Genomic DNA, 20,775 nt, shown 5'->3' with positions numbered 1-20,775 from the left:
ATAATAAATTTAACTTTGAGATGTTATGGTAAAGTCCAAAAATTTGAATAAGACATCATGTCATGACAACATTTTAACAAGCTAAATGAGGAACAGAAATGGCCTAAAGATGATCTGAGGAGTTAGCATTTCATGCACATGTTTTAAGGCCTGAAGCAGATGCTTACCTATCACAAGGGCGGGCTCCATGCTTGATTTTGCTGTTCCTGGATTAATGTGTCCTCGAGGAAGACCTGACCCAAAAATTACCTCTGTGCTCACATCAGCCTTCCCAAATACCATCAAACTCAGCATAAAGTAGTAATTGGTAGAGACTTTTAGCACATTTTCCCTGTACATGTCTAAGATGTGTTATATTTCGAACATTTAAAAACATTTTAAGATAGAATGGGATATGTTGCTTTCTCTGGGCAATGATCTCATCCAACTTCCCATTTCAACACATGCAGATACATTTCAGATCACTTGACAGGGAAACAGGCTGCAGCACTTGCCGTCTGGAGCAAATGGTGTGGGAGTAGAGCTATTGTGGGTGCAGGACGTCTGAGCCTAACGACAAAAAAAAAAAAAAATCACCCGATATTACAAAATAGCTACCCGCAACTCGCACCTGCAGCTCTTGTGCTGCATTTTATTTTAGTCTGAGCAGTGAGTCAGTGAGGAGGCGAGAAGGAGTGGAGGAGGTAAAACAGAGGAGGACACTTCCCCGAGCTGAAATGATGGGAAACAAACTGTGCATCTACGATAAAATAAACGTTGGATCATAAACAGACGCTACCTAAATACTGTGTGTTTGTTTTTAAAGACTGACGCCAAATTTAGACAGGAAATTCAGAAATGTTGGACTTTTTTCTTGACTTGAGCTGAACTCATCAGAGTCCTCCATACAAGTGTTTAAATCACAGACAGAAAGATAAGCACAAAACAGGTTTTAGATTATCTGTTTGTAAGCAGATAGAAGTAAACTTGCAGAGATTTTGTCTTTTTCTTATAGAATATGGAAAAAAAACATGGAAAAAAAGCTAAAAAAAAATAAAGTGAGGTGAATTAAAAGAATTAAAACAGGTTTAATCTTTAATGAGGAGGTCTAAGACCTGCATTGCTCCCTGAAATTATTCTCACCTCAGGATATGAACTATTATTGGGAGCTCAGAAAGATGTGATACCCAAGAATAGAACATTCAGGTTTGGAATATAGCAGCACAATTATTCTGAAATGTGCAGAAATACATTTAATTTATGATGCCTTTCGCCGTAGGTTACCTTACAAACAACCAAAACTCAAGAACAGACAATACAACATACATGATGAAATATGACTTGGTCAAATCGAATATGAAAGTGTCAAACAAGCAGGCAGCTGGTTCCACGTTCAGCAGGTTTATTAGCTCAGACAGGATGACAAGTGTCAAAATACAGCGGAAAGTCTATAAAGCTAAATCAGGGTCAGGCAGGCAGTGATCAAACACAAGCATGGGAGCATCAGAGATCAAACGTTGGGTAGAACAGGACTGTGGCAGGTAAACCGGGTCAGAGTCGAAGCAGGGTCAGGTAAGCAACACTAACCTAAACCTGTATGAAGGAATAAGAGGGTGAGAACATGAGCGCAGTGTGTCCAAGGTCAACCTGCAAAAATCTAATAGCAAAGAGCAGGGTCCCCAACGTTTTCTTGCGAGGGCCACATAACTGTTTTCTCCCCTGATGGGAGGCCCGAGTCGGTTTGTAGGCTAACAGAAAAAGTGTAGCAAACACAGCTTTAACATTCAAGGTTTTCCAGGAAGCCCCACATAGCCAAATTTGAAACAGTTCATTTCTGTACTCTTCACAGAAAAAGAAAAAAAAAACATTTTACAAATTAAACCAATCTATGTTCTCCCGTCACAGTTCAGACTGCAGAAGGGAATAAAAACTCATGTTCTATGTAGGTCTCAATCGGCCAGATAGAGAGAAAAAAAAAAAGAAAAAAGTAATGTGTCTCTGATAGTGTTGGAGCCCAGATGTGGAGGAGGGCCAGATCTGGCCCGCGGGCCGTAGATTGGGACCCCTGGGATAGAGCATATGTGTCAAAGTCAAGGCCTGCAGGCCCTCCAGATCATTTGATTTTATTGTTATTAATGGCCCGATGTTATCTTGCGCTTATTTCTAACTTGTATAAATTTGACAAAATATATTTTTACGGAGAGTAAAATACTGACAGTTATTTAAGGTTTAAGATTATTTATTCTGGAATAATATTCCTGCCTTTTTATTATCCTGCCTTTAGTTTTAAAGAGTTCAATAAATGTTTGTCCTATTCGGCCTGTGACCTAAGGTGTGTTTTGGATTAATTTTGGCCCTCGGTGCGATTGAGTTTGACACCCCTGATATAGGGGGACAAACAGCATCCCGACTCACCTAACCTTTGGGTTTCATGAAAAAGAAAATGTTTTCATTTAAATATCATGATTTACTTGGATGATGGATCACTGTTTAATGAGTGCAGCCTATTTAAGGAACTAATATTCCAATTTGTATCATAATTTTGGATTTCTGTTGAAGATGATTACCCACAATTATGATATCAGGTTACAGCATTTTTGATGCAGTTCTCCATGTCCTGTTACTGATACAAATGATTTGCATTGCAGTGTTTAACTTGGCCAAATGTAGCAGCAGTTTAATGGAAAAATCATGAAGTGAGATGAGCTCGTGCGTCTTTGGTCCTCTGCAAGTGTCACTGCATTCATGGATGATGCACACACAGCTGGGAGCCCCGAGTCCCTGCCAGCTAAAATGTGTGCGTGAGTACCAGCTGCGCCCACCATGCACCGCCTCAAAGCTGCCGTCTCATCCCGCTTAGGCTGACACTGTCAAACTCGGATGGTCGTGTGTCACAGGTGGTTTAAGCTTCTTTGAAGCACAAACTGCTTCTCCACAAAAGAAGGACGCATGCAGCTGCACCTCCACTAAACAACAGAGAAAACTTCAGCGTTAATGGCCGAATGTTAGCCGACTCTCTGGTATTCCAGTTGGCTGCTATCACGGAATAAATCCTATCATCTTTATTTAGAAACCGCATGAAACACCAGATTTTAATCTGAGAGAGTGTAATATGTTTTGATAGAGCTGAGCTATACAGGCCTATAATCACAATAATTTTTCTGGTCTGGCTCCAGCTTTAGGCCTTTTAGCTAATGACAGGCGCAGCGGTAATGGCTGTATCTCTAGCTGCTTTTTCTGGTCAGAACGTGACGCGTGTGCGCCGTGCACTTATTGTGTGTTTTGTGCAGGTTGCATGCGGAAAAAAGAAAATTTGATTATATTCTGCAGTAATGGACACCTAAAATGAGAAACGATGTCTGTTTCTGTCCTAAATGACCTTGTTAGAGACATCTGCCTTTCATTCATCTTCATTTCTGCTTTTAGTTGTTGAGGAGGAAAGGTTTTGCTGCACACAGTGCAGAGGATAGAAGGAGCTGTGCAGAAAATGCTGGCGTTTAGCCTGTGGGATCTCGTTGAGTTGAGAAAGTGAGCGGAATAAGCAGCATTGTCTCTTATGGATCCATATGATAGCAGCCTAACACAATGAGGAGTTACATCAGCAAGCACAAAGACCAACATGTGTATTCATTATAGCATGAACAGAGTCATATTGTAGCCATGTATCAAAGCACATTTCAAGAATCTTTCATCTCACTTTCAGACAGTATTTATTGCTGGAATAAAACATTAAACTCGCAGATCCTCTCGGTGTTTATACTCATGAAAATCATTCTCCAGATATGAATGCAATTCATCAAAATAAATCAATAGAAAGCATTATCACTCTCTTGAAGCCTGTGAGCATGCAGTGATATATCCCCACAACAGAGCGTTGGAAGTGGCCTCCCGATCAATAAGCCTTTTTTCATGCATTCAACATTTTACACAAGACGCAGTTCAAACTGTGTCGCTATTGACAGCATTGTTTCAGGGACCTTGGTGATGCCGCAACATGGTAAAATCCATTTCGCCCTGCCTAATGAGCTGTCATTTTTAGGTGGAGTGAGCCGAATGGACTGAGAATACAAATTAGTCAGATTTAGTTACACCGTGATAACTATACAGTTCATTTTACAGTAGAGCACTTTTAAAAAAGGAGAAAAAAAGCAGGCCTCGCTTAAAGACCCACTCCAATCATTTTTCTTTCTATAGTAAAATCATTCCCAGTGATCTTTTAAGTACGATTATGACGTTTTTAGCCAAAATCAAAAAGTTATTTTATTTTTTACGACATATTTTCAGCAGTAGCTCAAAAATACAATCCCGGGAAAGGGGGCAGGACTGTTGGCTTGGAGCTTCCCCGCCCCCTTCAACCAAAGCTCTGATTAACCGTTCATGCGCAAACTTATAGCTTCAAGCTAACATTAGCAGTGATAAATATTGACGAACAGTATTGTATCAATCCAGTCATACATTTCTGAGTATTTTATTCAAATTGTTGTGAATCAGGAGTAGACAAAAAGAAATGCCATTTGAAAAAGATCTCATCAGTGACGTATCGCTGGGCAAAATAGAAAAAAATTGTGTATCACAATATAAATTATTTTATATCACAATAATGATATATATCAAAACATACCACAATAAAGTATATTTTCATTTATTCTCTGAAAAAAATGACAAAAATGTCACCGCTTACTTTTCTCTGACCTCATTTTCTTTGGTAACGTGTAACTGAATTGTCACAATTGAGAAACAGTTGCACCAAAGTTAAAAGTTTTTTAGTAGAAAAACAAAACTTCACAAAAGTTTAGCAATAAAAATCAACAAATACAATCAATAGAAGAGAAATGGCATGATAGACACTTTTCTATGATATTTATCATCATATCTCCCAGCAGACGTAGAAAATACGCAGGGCGAGCCACAAGCTCCATTCTGATACATCCAGATCCATGACGTCTTTGTTTTTCTCGTCTGAGCTGGAATCTGGATCAAAACTGTACGGATGGATAGCTCCAATATTGCTCAACATTTTTGTTGCTCTTGTAATATTAGATTGGGGGTGTGAGGGGCTGAAAGCTACTTGGAGAGGGTGTAAAGATGGATGACGGGAATCACTCACAATTATGAGGTGAATCTAGAGTGTCCAAAAAATGACATAATCATAATTAAAAGATCACTGGGAACTCTTTGAAAATAGATCAAAAGATGATTAAAGTGGATCTTTAAAGGGAACAGCACATGTGCTTCTCAACATATATGACTTGGATTACTGCATTTTTAACAGCAAAATTATGAGCTTTGTATCTTGGATTATAAAAAGGGCTCTGAAATATAATCAGTTCAGCTGGATTTTCTGTACTGAACTACAGTTGTCATGTCATGATTATTTTAGGGCACTTTGAGCTGTTTTGTCCAGTTTGTTTTTATACATGCTCTACTTTATTGAGCAGGTATAGAATCTTACCTGAACTCTGATGTGACTTAAAAACGCAAACTCTGGTCAATATGAGAACAAAAATATTCACTTCCACGAGAATTTTAGCGATGATGTCAATACAGATGAACTGTTGGGCAGTGTTGTGGAAGTGTAAGAAGAGCAAACGCTTAAAAAAAAAAAAGGTTAATGGTCCTGTTGGTGAACATGGTGGGATGAGGAGGATGAGCATGATCAGCCAAGAATGCTTTTAAAAAGTTGAAGTCAAAAATACGACCCAAGTTTTCTGCAGTAATACTGAGTTGTTCTTACTGCACTTATATGCATTTTAAATTATACAAAATACATGTATACAAATGTAAACCAAAATAGGGATGAAATGGTAATATAGAAATATGGTATACAGTATAAGCTTATATATATATATACATATCCTCGATTTATACGAGGATTAAACAGGGCCAACACTGTTTTGGTTGGCCCCGAAAAAGATCATTTTTATTTCAGTCTTGGAGTATTTGTGCTGTTTCAGGCAGAAATATATAAATAAATCACACTGAAGAGGCGGTTAATGATTGCAGAGTGCTGGTCCTCGGAGCTGTGTGATCTCTCGCTGCACATTTATGAATATTTGGATGAAAGAAATGTGGAGCTGAAGATAAAGGGAGCTCTTGGCCTTTTGATATTTAGCCATTACATCATTTTAAAACACCTCACTACTTTTTTTTCCTCCTCTGTCACGAGCCATCACACCCACACAGTTACTAGAAGAAAGGAAACGCGGTTAAAAAAAAACACTCTCAGCAGCATCCGTGCACGTGCTCAGTGCAGACGCTGGAGCAGCACCGCTGGCCCCGAGTCGCTCCGTTGGGACCTGCCGGTGTTAAGCAGCTCACCCGAAGGGCTTCTCACTGGTACTTACTGGTGAAGGAAAAAGCAGATCCTGTTCCCCGTAAACCAAGTATCACTGGAGATGATCTGGAAATGTAATGGATGCACCAAGACAATGTTTGCCAGGATGCACTTCCTGCAAAAACTGTATAGAATTCTAATCTCTCTCGTCACAGTTCCTACAGAAATGCATGGATAGTGGTAGTTAAATATACATGTTCCAGTTTTTGTTATATTGAATTAAGGCCTTTGCATGTGCTTTGCATTAATTCAACATAAGCTTTTGCAAATTGTGCCTCTTGCTTTAACTGCCATGCTCTCTGGTACGTCACCTGCAGGGTTATGCAGAAAACATCAAGGTGAAGGTAGAACAGAGCTGCAGAGGTAAACACAGATTATGTATATTTTATTTATGCTGAATTGGCTCCAGCCATGCATAGCAGTAGTAAAGCTGTTGGCACCAAAGTAAGTGGGACAGCAGAGGTTGTGAACTCTGAGCTCTTGACTTTTCTGCTGAATCTGTGCTGGAGTGCTGTCAGTCTACTCATGCAGATGCCATACAAGTATATGTATCACAGCTTTCTCTGGTTGTTTGTCAAGATGCAAAAGGATTTTTTTTGACAGAAATGTGTTCTTCATCATGTGTTACTTTCATTTAGATTATTCTATGTGAATAATGCAAATGTTCTCTCTGTCGCTTTCCTTTTAGGCTGATCAGAGACGAACGCTTCCATCTCTTCCAGCTCAGTGAGGAGCCAAAAGGTGAGTATTTTTTCTTAAAAAGCCTTTGAAGTGGGATTGCAGCAAGCTTCATCACTCTGAGTCACCTTCTCCTTAAGAGAGATGTTTTGCAATTTTACAGTCCGTTGTATTAATGATCAATTGTTGTGCTTCACGGCTCAGAGAAAGCCTTTCTAAATTGTTTGCACCTACAGCAGTCTGTTAAAGTGCATTTTTCACTACGCCCTTTTTTTTTCTTGATGCCCTCTAAGCTCTCATTTCTGAAGACAGAATCATGCACGGCACATCTCCTGCGCTAAGCATTTTCGTAATCCCCACAGAAGAAGGGAAATCAAAAGGCAGATCTGATCAATCATTAGTGTGCTCATCTGTGGCTGGCAGGCTGACAAGCCAATTTCAGAGCTTCGTAGTTTGATCCTTCGAGCTGCAAAGAAGACAAATATGTACAAAGACTCACACGCAGTGGGTCAGACTGGAAAATATAAAACAAATCTATAAATATCTGAGGCTCACACAGTTCTCCAATTGAAAGATAACTGGAGCACAGATCAATGCTCGACTGCGCTGCGTGCACAAACCACAATTACAGACACAAAGACAACAATTGTTGACAGAGGTAAACGTTTACAAAATAACCTGTTTAGGTCAAAGAACAACATCTGATGAACACTTTTTGAAATTCTTCTTCATGTGTTTCCATTGCACTGGAATGGGATTTGCACAGGTTTGAAATCTCAAATCATCCAAGAAGTGTTGAACTAAATCAAAGCCTTCTTCATCCATGTTTATCAAATAAAACTATCAACTCTTTTATTTCACAACCTGCTCCTCGCTGCACACTTAACATCCTGGTCCCATGCACCTGTCCGGGGGTTGACCCATACAGGTGCTGTGTGTTTTGGGCTGTCCGTAGAGGGTCATAGAGAGGAGAGGCTGCATCTTAAGAGGAGTGCAGGTGTATCTCACATCATGAAAATATAATACAATTGTCATGTATGTAGTATTGTGAAGTATTTGTAACGGTGCTAAAAGTTACAGGTACTTATGCCGTATTAGTAACCCTATTGCGTTGTTATACGGTGCCCCAACACCACACTATTGTCATTAGTGAGGTTTGTGCACCGGCTCCTTACTGACCGCGTACATATACTTTACGCTCAGGGTGTGCAGGTGATACGTATGAGCCTGTATAGGACGCCCTAACAAACTACACTCAGCCAGGCTGTAGATTTCACTTGCACCCCGTGCAGTGTGGTTCATACAAGAGGACCTGGTGGCAGCAAAGAAGATTGCTGAAAATCATTAGCCAGAAATGGAAATTGCCCAAGTAGAAATTTCACAAGATCTCAGCTTTTATTTCTGTTCAGGATTAGCTTAAAATGTGTCAAAAGTGGCTAAACGCTTTATTAAAGGATACTAAGAAAAGCGTTCAGATTTGTAAAACAAAGATTAAGATTTGTAAGTTGGACCTTTAGCTCCAGATCAGTGTTTACATTTGACCACAGTTAGCTTAGACCCTTTACACAATCAACGTGAATCAGAAGTTGGAACTCCAGGAAGAATAGCTGGTGGAATTTCCTGTAGCTAATGGAGATCTGTAATAAACTAACAAACTTATATCAGTAATGTGTTGCATATTGGTTAAAAGCCCCTTTAAAATGTTGCTTACCAATGCAAAAGCACTTTTCTCTCCAGATTAGATAATTCACATTGATCGTGTAAGTGAAGTTTTGGTATGTCAACTAGTATTAGAAACACCTCAGGTGGCAAAAGTTCAAAGATTAAAACAGACAAAAACACATATCTGTTGGGGTTGCCAGTTATATTAGTCTTTTTCAACCAAAAACAACTATTTTTCAATTTAAATTTATGGTGGGGGACGATGATGTTCCGGTCTTGGACTTCCTTCTGGCTAATGATTTTCAGCCGCCATCTTTTGTGCCACCAGGTCCCACTCGGTTCATTAAATTAAAAAGAATTAAAAAGATGACAAAACTGCTTGACAAATTTGACTTATTTTGCCTTATGTTTTTTTTGTAAGTGTTTACTACAATCTGTTGCCCAAATCCACCCGTAAGGGCAGTTGTAACTAAGGCATAGGGCCAAATTCTCTTATGCGTTAGGAATTCCTCTTGAGTTTAACCATTGTTCAGACTTCAGGCTGCATGTAAACTAGATATGCATTTAGGCTTAAAGTAAAAATCAAGACAAGTTATCATAAAATCTCTGGCCATTGTAGAGGGGCTCATGGTCAACACAATTATACACTCATGTTGACTTTTGGAGATACATATAAAAGGTGAAGAATGTCTGGGTTCACTGAAACATGGATGAAGTAAACATTGTTGCATTGTTCTGCAGAGCTATACAGAGATGCAAATGTGCAGAGAATTCAGAGGATTTTGCATAAAATGTATAAACAATACAATGAAAGACATTCTCAAAAGCTGAGATATTGACAGGGAAATTTCTATGCTCAATATAAAAACTGATCTAAGCTAATGTCAGAGTTATACATGACCTGAAGAGCAATGCTGGAGCAGACCACAGGGGGAACATAAAAATACCATCATCCAGCTGCACATTGCCTACTCATTCTGTATATTTATAGATTTCTGCAAGTCTAGAAAATATGCTGCTTGAAAAGTTGTGTCGCAGTGGAATTCTACACACTAGACTTTGAGTACACAAACACTGATAATGCTCTGAGAGATGCTCCAGCACAAGAATCCTGTGATGGCTTTATTGCCATGCCTGCACAAAGAGAAGGACAGGAGCCAGAAGCACTAGAGGAGATCAGAGTTGGGTCCCAGGAGCCCGTTCAAGCACCACAGGACTGCTTTCAAAGCTGATAATGAAGCATTTTAAGGGTACTGCTCCATCTGGGGACTTCATTGACTGTCTTGCATACTTCAGCTGCCTGCCAGATGTGTTGAGTTGGTATTTTATTGTAATACAGCCCCAGAAGTCTTTGGGACCAGGAAATGTTTGAGGACACGTTCAGATGTTTCTAACACAATTTTTGACATCTAATTCTGCCAGTCTTTAAAGTATCACTGTGATGTTGTAAAGTTGATAATTGCTGCAATGACAGTTTTGGCCCACAATTCACATCTGTTTGTTCAGTCTTCTGTAAAAAAAAAAAAAAGTCAAACTTTGAAACACCTTAGGGGGGACCATGACATTTGGAGTGCTGACTATGGCTGCTAGCCGTTATAACAATCACCACATCATTAGGTTTGCTGATGACACCATGGTAGTTCGTCTCATGAGTCAGCACATGGGAATGAGGTGGAGATAATTGGTGCAAATCCAACAACCTCTCTGGAGGGACATCAAACCAAAGCCAACCCAACCTGCAACTCCACTGAGGAGAATTGAATACATTCAGGCTTATAAAATATATAAAAGCAATGTGTTATTTATTATTCCACCATCAACCAACTGTAGCTGGTGTGCAGAGCAGATGGATGTCACCTTTTGTTCATTTACAGCTTTTAAGTGAGAGCTGTACAACAAATCTCAGTTCATGCCTCAGTCACAACTGTCCTTACAGGTGGATATGTGATGTCTGTGAATGACAAATGGCTAAACCTGTATGGGGCGCATAGGGTAGCTAATGGACAACTCCCTTAATCTCTAGTGTAAAAATGCTTATGTCATTTTTATTTTTCCTATGGGCATGCTGCGGGAGACAACTTGTAAGGAAAACTTGCACAACTCGTAAGAGTGAGTAAGGGTGAAATAGGTCAGACACATCTTTTTTTTTATTTTTAAAACCCCATCTATCCAAAGAGCCAGTTAGTGCTGTTCAAGTCATAAGTGCGCACTCCTTGTGTGCCCATTGCACATCCTTTGCGTGCAGCCTGACTGTTAGAAACTGAAGGAATTAGGCAACTTTTCACGTACTTTTCATTATGTGCCTCCTGGACGCCCTGGGAGCATGTCCCACTGGGCGGGCAAGACCCAGGACATGCTGGAGAGACTACGTCTCGCAGCTTGTCTGGGGTACCCCCAGAAGAGCTGGAGAAAGTAGACTGCTGCCCCCACAAACAGGTTCCAGATGAGCAGAAGAAGATGGATGGATGGATGGATGATAGATAAAAATGTATAAGCATGCTACGGGTGCCCTACTGGCATTTACATATCACGTTCACACCCCACATTTGTGTGTGGTCAGTAAAGAGCCAGGACTCACACCTCATTAATGGGTGTGGCATCGTACAACCTGTACGTAACTTCCATCAGCCTTACAAATGCTGCATGATACACTTACCACAAGTACGATAATCCTATTTTTCATGACGTCCCTTAAGTAGCCACATGAACCTCAAGGGAACTGTAAGATGTACCTGTGTTCCCTTTGAGATCCAGTCACACCTGTCTATGACCTTCCATGGGCTGGGACAACCCAAGAACCCGTAGCACAGGCCCACACTGGTGCATATGACTAAGGCATAGACTCACGAGTGTACCTCTTTGAATCTTGACTTTGAGGCTGGAAAAAGTCAAGCGTGTTACATGTTTCCTAACTTTATCTGCCAAGTTTCTACATGTCCAGTGTGTCAAAACAGATATTTTGATATTACAAAACTTAAAAAATTGAGCTCTGGATTGACATTGAAACTTTGGATAGGATTGAATAAGGACACTGAGGACAAGTCTGCTGAGGGTTCCAACTTACTAGCAGTATATCTGAATGGGGCAATTTTGAATTGAAAAATGGCATCGCATAACCAGATTTACCTGGTAATGCATAGACAATACAGGATTAGGACATTTGGGCTAATAATAAATTCTCTTCTTTGCAATTTTAGAATAGTCTAATACATTTTTTGCTCTCAGAGATCTCAATAAAGACACCTTAAAATTTTGTGTAGAACAGGGGTGTCCAAAGTCAGTCCTTGAGGAGCCGGTGCCCTACATGTTTTCCAACTAACCTGTCATTTAATATTTTTATTGGCCAAACACACCTGATCCAGGTAATCAACAGCTAATAAGGCAGGATTTCTGGAAAACCAGCAGGAGACCGTCCCTCGAGGACTGACTTTGAACACACACCCCTGTTCTACACCAAGTTCTAAAGTTGATCAGTTTTTGCCAGAGTTTCTTTTTTATCAAAACACAAAAACCAATCAGTTTTCTGTTTTATTGTTTTTTGCATCTATGTCTTAACAAAAATGATGACTTGGGCCATGGTTGTCTTTTTTTATGTTGGCAGCTCTTTTCAATTTGTTCTGAATTATTGACATAAGCAACAACTGTATCATCCCTGACTATTTAGACACTTTGAGATGACAAAACCTGTGAGAAAATTCAAAATACAGATGACCTTTTTTCCCTGCAACAAATATTTCAAAGACATTCCAGTCTAAAAAAAGATCCTCTTTTCTTATTGTTGAACAGGTGAAATCATGGCCTCAGAGTGAAAGTGTTTTGTGTGATATCACCCACAGCAGCGCTGCAGAAAAAGGAAAAAATTCAAAGTAAAACAGTTTCCCTAAAAAACAACATAAACACATAAAACCAGTGAAAGGTGCTGATAAGCAGCTCTCCAGGGAGTAAAGTAGAGTGGCGGAATACTGTTAAAACTCATTAACTATCAGACCCATACATCTTTACAAATGTGACACTGATGGGTGTCTGGGAGGACCGATAAGGAGCAGGAATTAGGGAGGAGAAGATTTTCTTTTTCCTTTTCTCCTGGGGATTTACACAAACATGCAAGGAGAGTTTTAATGCCCTCTGCCAGTATTGATTATCTAGCTGTCTGTCTGATTGAGAGCTTGGTACAGAAAAGCACACATTAATGAAATACTCTGCCAGACCTTGGGATAACTCAAAGACAGCGTTTCTTTGCACCCTAACGGGGAGGAATTGAACAATTATCAACAGAACCTGTGATGTCAGAGAAAAATTAATAAAAAATGGAACATACTTTTTTTTGGAAAAAATAAAGAAATCAAAGAGCAGGTGGTACATTATGAAGCATGGATGACAGTGAGGTGATATCACATCTGCTATGCTGTGACTAAAATGTCACTCAGAGATTGACGTGACTCAATGACATTCGGAATTGATATCATTCATACTTTTAAGTTCAGGTCGCAGTTTGCAGATGGACGTAATGTGACTTTTTTTCTTGTTAGATTTGTCATCGATTCACATTACAGTAAAAAAGAGGAAAATAGGTAATTAAAAACCCAGGAAAAAAATCTATTATTTTTTTCTATTTACGCATGAATATTTTCTACACATTGAAAATGAGAGCAAAAGCTTTGTTGGTAACTTTGCTATTTTATGGCTCTTTATACAAACCACCTTGATACACTAAACGGCAAAGGAAATGTAAATTAAAGACAAGTTTCTCTTTGAATTAAACCAAATTAATAAAGCATGTAAACTTGGATTTACAGGAACACACTACTAATTTCCTGAATTGTGGCACATTCACAACACCCTATAACTCCTAAGCTTGTTTGCAAAACTTGAATAAAACAGACTGATACTGCTAAAACGAACGGTACTGTGACTATGTAACCCCAGCCTTCTTGTAATTAGGGCTGCCACAAACGATTATTTTAATAGTCGACTAATCACCGATTATTTTTTCCGATTAGTCGACCAATCGGGTCATGCACAAAGTTGATGTAAAACACAAATCTTAACCATCATTCACTTTAAACTAACTAAAAACTATATTCACACTAGCATCATTATAGAAGAAATGTAAGCTGAATTTGGCCGCAAAAGATGTTAGTGACGATGGCTGAAGATGCTGATAGCCAACTAAAATATGAGTTAAAGGCCAAATTAGCCTAAAAAAAGCCTAAGTTAGCAAAGACAGCTAGCATGTAGCTGAAATAAAAACTCCAAAATAGCCTAAAAAAACCTTAATAAATGCCAAAATAGTCCAATAAGCTAGCATAACACCATTATAACTTTCAACTTTACTACACTGACTCCATTTAATATGAAGTAACGACTAATCGACTATTAAATTAGTCGTCGACTATTTTAATAGTCGATTAGTCGTCGATTAGTCGACTAATCGTGGCAGCCCTACTTGTAATAAGTAAAAAGGAAAAAAAAACAGTTGGAAACGCTGCATATTTGTCTTCTAAAACATATTTACAATAACACACCTAAGCATCTTATGGCTATATAAGGTGCTTATATATACAAGGCAAACTGCAATTTAAAAAAAAATATTGTGGCTTTTGAATGTTCCTTAAAATGTTGAAAAAACGGTAGCAATAGCCGTAGCATAGTCAGTGTGTTCAATACTTAAACATCATTGGGTGATTCTAGAGTAACTCAAAGAATTTCTCAAAAAACACACAGATACGTAGGCTCAGACAGCCAGGCTGGAGGCAAGACCGGCTGACACTGAAGACTCAGAAAAAGTCATTTCACTCTTTAACATTGGAGTTTTGAGGCCTAATCCGATTTCTTCCCTTCTCCCTACACCTACATTTAGCTCTCCAAATGGAGAGATATGGAAAAATAGTGTCTCAGAATTCGAACATCACTTCCTCTTGATGACGTCATCAATAGTTGCCGGTCAGCTAGTGTTAGCGCAACGCTTTCAACGCTCGAATATACATAACAACAGCAGTTGTATGACTTTGAAAAGGTCGTGCTAAAACAAAAAGTCATTACCTACATTTAATTGTAAACTTCTGTGGTTCGGAGCACAGCCACATGAAGAAAAGCGCTTCTCCTCCCCGGCGTGATGCGGAATGCCCTCGCCACGGAGGACTCTGTATCCCTCTGCTTGGAGGGTTGGTCCTTAAAAAACTATTTTTGACAACCCTAACACTACAAATGTACCTACAAGTGGAGAAATATGGAGAAGGTAAAAATTCCTTAGACAGTCTTATGACTACTGTAACTCTTCAACCATTTACGCAATTAGAATGGGCGGAGTCACAGCCAACGTACACAGAAACCAAAGGAAAAGAGAAGAAGACTGAGAAAGTATGTAAAACAAGCAGATAATGGCAACAGTCAACCTGGGTTGTTATTATCTAATGTTGTAATATAAACTTTAAACAAAAAAAAAAATCTTCAAAACAGAGGCTTAGGGCTCTTCTATTTTGATTTGGCAAGCAGGTTTTAGCAGGAAATTAACCTGATAAAAAGTGCAACAGGTGGTTAAATAATGACAAAATATGTTAAAACTTGTCAAATCATGAGCCAACACCAGACAAATGCTTTTTTTTTAATTATTGAATATTTTTTTCCATCAGGCTTAAAACGTTAAAGTTCTGAAATGTGATCAATCAGCTTCATTTACCTATGTGCTCATATTTTTACAAACTTGTTCTTTAAGACATCATTTAAAGCCTCCAAGCGCTTTCTTCTTGCCATGAATTTGTATTCATGGTGGTGTCTGCCTCTTCCTTGCTGTTTTCTGATCTGTCGATGCGGTTCATCCTCATCCAAACTAGAGATCCAGACTAAAATAAACATCCTGTAGGTACATCCTAGCACTCTGTAACCTGCTGTGGACTAAAAGAAGAATAAAGAGAAAGAAACAGCCAATTAATGTGTTTGCTGTGAGATTACTGTTCGTCATGAACCCTACAAAGAATTCTATGAACGGGGGACGGGATTTTAGGACAGAGGGAAATCACCAAGGAAAAGAAACATTGAATGGATTGAAAGGGTCAAAGCTGAAAAAAAGTTAGGAATGATGTAAAGCAAAGACTAAGTGGTTAAAAAAGTGGGAAAATACTTAAAAAGGGGGAGTGAGGAAAGAAAGAAACAAATGTAAGCCCTGAAGGATTAAGTCTCTCGTTTCTCTTTAGGGATGAATTGAAAAAGAGGATTTCCACCCCCTATCGTTTCAGCTCTTCCCTTTGATATTTCTCTTCCTCTCCCTCTCTTTCTGTCTCATATTTTAATATCTTTAGTCTCTATTCATCATGCTGGAACAGACTGGCTGAGCTCGCTAAAGCATGAACACACATGGCTAACCATAGCTGGACACAAATCCCCCTCTGCTGTGCTTTCTCCCTCTTTTCCCCTCTGCTTGGCAATTTCACTTGATCTCTTCATTTCTGTGCTGCCGTCATCCATTATCTGCTCCCTCATAATGTCACATGTTTGTTATGGACTTGAAAGCGGCATCAATTCTCTTTAGGCTACCTCTTTGTTCTCCATCTGTGGTGCTTTGGCTGTATAACTGTCTTGCCGGGCCAATAACACAACACCGCTCTCCACTGCCGTGGCCGCTTCATCGAGCATTCCTAATAAGATAGATTAGTTTCCTGCTGATCAGTTAATGGTACGTTCAATGGGTCTCTGCAGTGTTCTGATTTACAGTTAGTGTGTAAATGCATTATTGAGGGTTTCTGTCTGGACCAAAGTCACAGTATTTGATGCAGAAAGTTAGAAATAGCTCTATGATAGACTGATCAACACTTGCTTGAGGCTCACATGTTGCTGAGCTGTAACTGCTGAAAACTTACTGGGATCAGTTTCTAGAATGAGGCTAAATATTTGTCTGGGGCATACCTTATGAGGAACTGGGATTTCAAGTTTTTCCCCAAAAAAATCTCTCATAGAATCAAAGAGATTTGGCAAGGCTGTCAATCTCATGTCAGGCAGCCTCTGTGTACTATAAACTCCATTTCCAAATTTGAAGCATCAAATGTTGCACCATCTGAAATGACCTCTAGAGGAAGGTTTTAAAAGGTGAATGTCTCCTTTGATCAAATTTTAAAAAGTTGAACTGGAGACCAAAAAACATGACCTGTTTTTTGATTGGCACATTAGTGGAGATTGGATAGAACTAACAAAACGTACTTTACTGTTTCCCACCTTCACATGGTTTTTGAGTTGGACAGAATACGTTTAATATTGCAGCAGTAGTTCATGGCTCATTTTTGCCCTTCAGAACCCAACAGTTGACGTCACAGTTCTGTCCAATTAACATTTGTCTGTGGTGTCCTTCCGGAACAGCTGAGAGTGGTGGGTGTAGAGAGAGATGCCTATAGGGCCTCCTTTGTTAGACTCCTGCTTCATGACCTAAACCGAGATCAGCAGCAGACGACGGAGGAATCTGTTTAGATGTATGTTTGGGGAAATACAATAGATGCAAAAAATGATGGGAAAAAAAATGGTGAAAGAATAGATGAATAGATTTATATACATACAGATCAATGGATCATCACTCAGACGACTTGACAACAGAGAAAAAAAGATGAAAGATGGATTAATAGATGGATGGAAGAAAATATGGAAAGTTGAATATATGGATGGATGAATGGATGGATAGATGGATCGACTGATTGATGAATGAATGCAATGATAGACAGAGAAGGAAAGATGGATGAATGGATGGATGCACAAACTGATGCACAAACTAGATTAGTTAGTTACTAGTTGGACAGATGGATAGAAGAATAGATGGACGGACAAATGGGTAGATGATAGATGGATGAATGGATAGAAGGAAGGACAGGAGGTAGGACAGATGGATTGATAGGTGGATGGAAAGATGGATGGATGGATTAACAATCAGATGACTGGACAACAGAAAGAACAAAGATGATTGGAAGGATGGATATATGAATGGATGGAAGGAAAATATGGACGGTTGAACGGATGGATGAACAAATAGACAAACAGATGACTGGATGGATAGATGGATGGATGGATGGATGGATGGATGGATGGATGGATGGATGGATGGATGGATGGATGGATGGATGGATGGATGGGTGGATGGATGGATGGATGGACGAACAGACTGGTGGATGGATGGAGGGATAGATGGATGGACAAACAGACTGGTGGATAGATGGAGGGATGGACAAATAGTCAAACAGATGACTGGATGGATAGATGGATGGATGGATGGATGAATGGATGGACAGACTGGTGGATGGATGGAGGGATGGATGGATGGACAACAGACTGGTGGATGGATGGATGGATGGATGGATGGATGGACCGGTGGATGAATTAGTAAATGGATTGATGGATGGATCTCATAAATACTGTAACTTTAATTTTCCATAACATAAATGACCATCATTCAGCATTTATACATGACCCAAAGGCTGATTTTATGGTAGAGATACAAAAAACTGATTTTGTGAATGTGTCTTTCGTCACCATAGATGCTGTTATCTTGTGTGCGACAGCAGAACACGATGTTCTCTTGTCCGAGCTGTTTGGTTCTCTTGTCTTACACATGTGGATGACAGTAACCATCAGAATGAAAGGCGTTGGATGCTGACGCACTGCTGATGAAATGGACAGAAAACAAACAGATTCACAGCTGAACTAAAACTGCTTTTCCAGAGAAACTCAGACAAACCCTGCAGCTAACAGCTCTCCGCTGATGATCACGTCTCTTTTTTTCTCTTCACCACTTTTCTCTCCATTTCTTTTGCGTGCCATTTGCTGTTTTACCCTCTATAGTTTTCTTGTGGTATTTAGATGCAGCCAGTCCAACATCACTAGAGTGCTTCGTTTTTTTGTGGCCTAAAATTTTAAACCACTTTCACGAATCAGCATTTTGAAGATGTGAGATTGAAGGTTTTTTATTTGAAGAAAGCTCATCAGCTTTTGTGCAAACGTATGAATCCATCATGATGTCTGCCCCCCCCCATGGTTATGTGGCCACTTCTTTTCTCCGGCCGAGCTCTCTTCATTTCTCTGTGGTCATCTGTCCCCGCTCCCAAACCTTCAAGAATCCAAACTATTCTATTTTTCTTCTGCTTGAAATCAATTCCAGACGCAACCGTTTCCTGCCCCATCCACCCCCACCTCCCCCCGCACTGCAAAAACCACACACACAATAACAAGGCCTCGGCTTTAGATTGTTTTTTGAATTCTTCAGAGTTGAAGGCCCTTCAACAGCTTTCTGAGAAAGTTTTCCGATGATTTACAGTCAGAGTTTTAGCCCTCATCATCATCGCCGTCCCATTTGTCTGCCTCCTCCTCCTCTCTGCGAGTCTCCTACATTCACATACGTCATGAATCTGGAGTGAGTACAGATACTGAATCTTCATTTGGAGGGGCTTCTCGTGTCATCCATTTCCACGTGTGTGTCAGACACACACAGAAGTCTGTTCTAAGGGTAACAGCCCTCCCCACAAGTCGGAACTTCTCCCAAGCTGGAAGGAAAGAGAAGTGGGACAAAAGAAGAATAAAAATGACACAAAACCAGCGATTCTCTGCTGTACCGTGTAATTGTCCGTGTTCCTTTTCGGCTTCTTAAAGTCCTCTGCAGTAATTACAGCATCAGTGGAAGCTCCTGTTACACAGCTTTAATCTGCAAATACCGGCCGGACAGAGAGGAGAGGAGAGGAAGAAACGCAAAAAAGAAAAGCAGAGACATTCAAACCAGGGAAATAAACGGATACACGAACTAAAGAAAGAAGGAACAAACAGAAGAAAAATGAAAGGTTAAAATAAAGGAAGCAAATTAAGGCAGGAAGCAAATCAAAGATCCGTGGAAAGAAGTTAAACAGGGTGGTGGGAGAATGAACAAAGGAAAGAAAAAAGAGAGTAAACAAACAAAGAAGGAGGGTTGGAAAACAGATGGGAGAGAAACAGAGAAGATGTAACTGGAAGTAAAAAAGGAAGAAATGCAATATCAATATGGTTAAAGAAAGTCTAAAGAGAGACTGAAAATAAAAAAAACTATGTAAGCAAAAGCGTTGAAAAGAAAATGAAGATTAAAGTAACATTTCTGAGTTTTTCTTTTTCCAAATTGTTGTGAATCAGGAGCAGAAGAAAAACACTGGAAAAGATCTTATTTGTGACATAGAAAATACACCGGGTGAACCACAAGCTCACTGATCCAACTTCTCAACTACGGGGAAGGGAAAGGGGGTGGGGTTGCTCCACGCTAATGCCTGGTTCACACCTCACGTGGAATCACTGCGAAGCGGCGTGAAATGGAGGCCGCTTCCACTGGGTGCCCTTGTTAACCTGGTATTTCGCTTGCAGCGATAGTTGTACAAGTGATCCACGTCAACTCTGGCAGACAGTTACGCAAAGATACACGAGAAAATATTTTTACCTCCCAAGTCATTTTTTAACCATGCAGTAGGGTTAAAACAACCCAACTTAGATTATTTTTAACTATGGAGTTTTTAGTGTGTATCAGCAGATACGTTTTAACAAATTGTGATTTTTATCAAGGAACTTAAGGAACTTTACAAAAACAGAATCCCATTTTTCAAAAAGGAAACATTGATGCGTCCTTTAGTCGAATGCGTGATGTGTAAATGAATGCAGCTGCGTGGCTGCGAGTGAACCTCGGTCACAGCGATCCAAAACAGATTTGAAGATTAAAATGCACACAACAGGCTCAGAAAGCTGCCTCTGTCTCATCATCAGGAAAAGTGCTGTGATGGAACATAATTTACCACAAACAGCGGATGATTTCCATTCAGATTACTATGATTGCCAGTAATTGACTGCAATCAAAATGATCTAAACAGAAATGTTCTTGAAATTACTGCAAATCCAGTTTATGACATCAAATTCTTTCAGTTGGATGATGCTGCTCCGTGTGTAGATCAGGCTCTCTACGCACCGCTAAAATGGGGGTGAGCTAGCGGAATGAAAGCTATCACTGATGTCTCTCTTGGTTATTACCTTGGTCCACGTCACAGTCCAAAAACCAACTCGCTGCAAAAGTAGAGAGGCAGGAGGGAACACTATTGCTCATCATTTTAGCTGCCTGATTGACTATGATTATAGGTGTCCAGGTC

General features: G+C 39.7%; 1 protein-coding gene across 1 annotated transcript in view; it reads left to right on the top strand.

Annotated features, from left to right (window-relative positions):
- LOC112161900 (cadherin 11, type 2, OB-cadherin (osteoblast)) overlaps positions 1 to 20,775 on the top strand; it is a 264,903-nt gene that overhangs the window by 190,268 nt on the left and 53,860 nt on the right. The window contains exon 2 of the mRNA XM_024297437.2: positions 7,002 to 7,054. The gene's annotated coding sequence lies outside the window, so the exon portion shown is untranslated. The remainder of the gene's footprint in view (positions 1 to 7,001; positions 7,055 to 20,775) is intronic.

The sequence above is a fragment of the Oryzias melastigma genome, linkage group LG15, assembly GCF_002922805.2.
Source record: "Oryzias melastigma strain HK-1 linkage group LG15, ASM292280v2, whole genome shotgun sequence".
NCBI lineage: Eukaryota > Metazoa > Chordata > Actinopteri > Beloniformes > Adrianichthyidae > Oryzias > Oryzias melastigma.
Note: the sequence above shows the minus strand (reverse complement) of the source record. Positions and strands in the feature narration are given on the sequence as shown.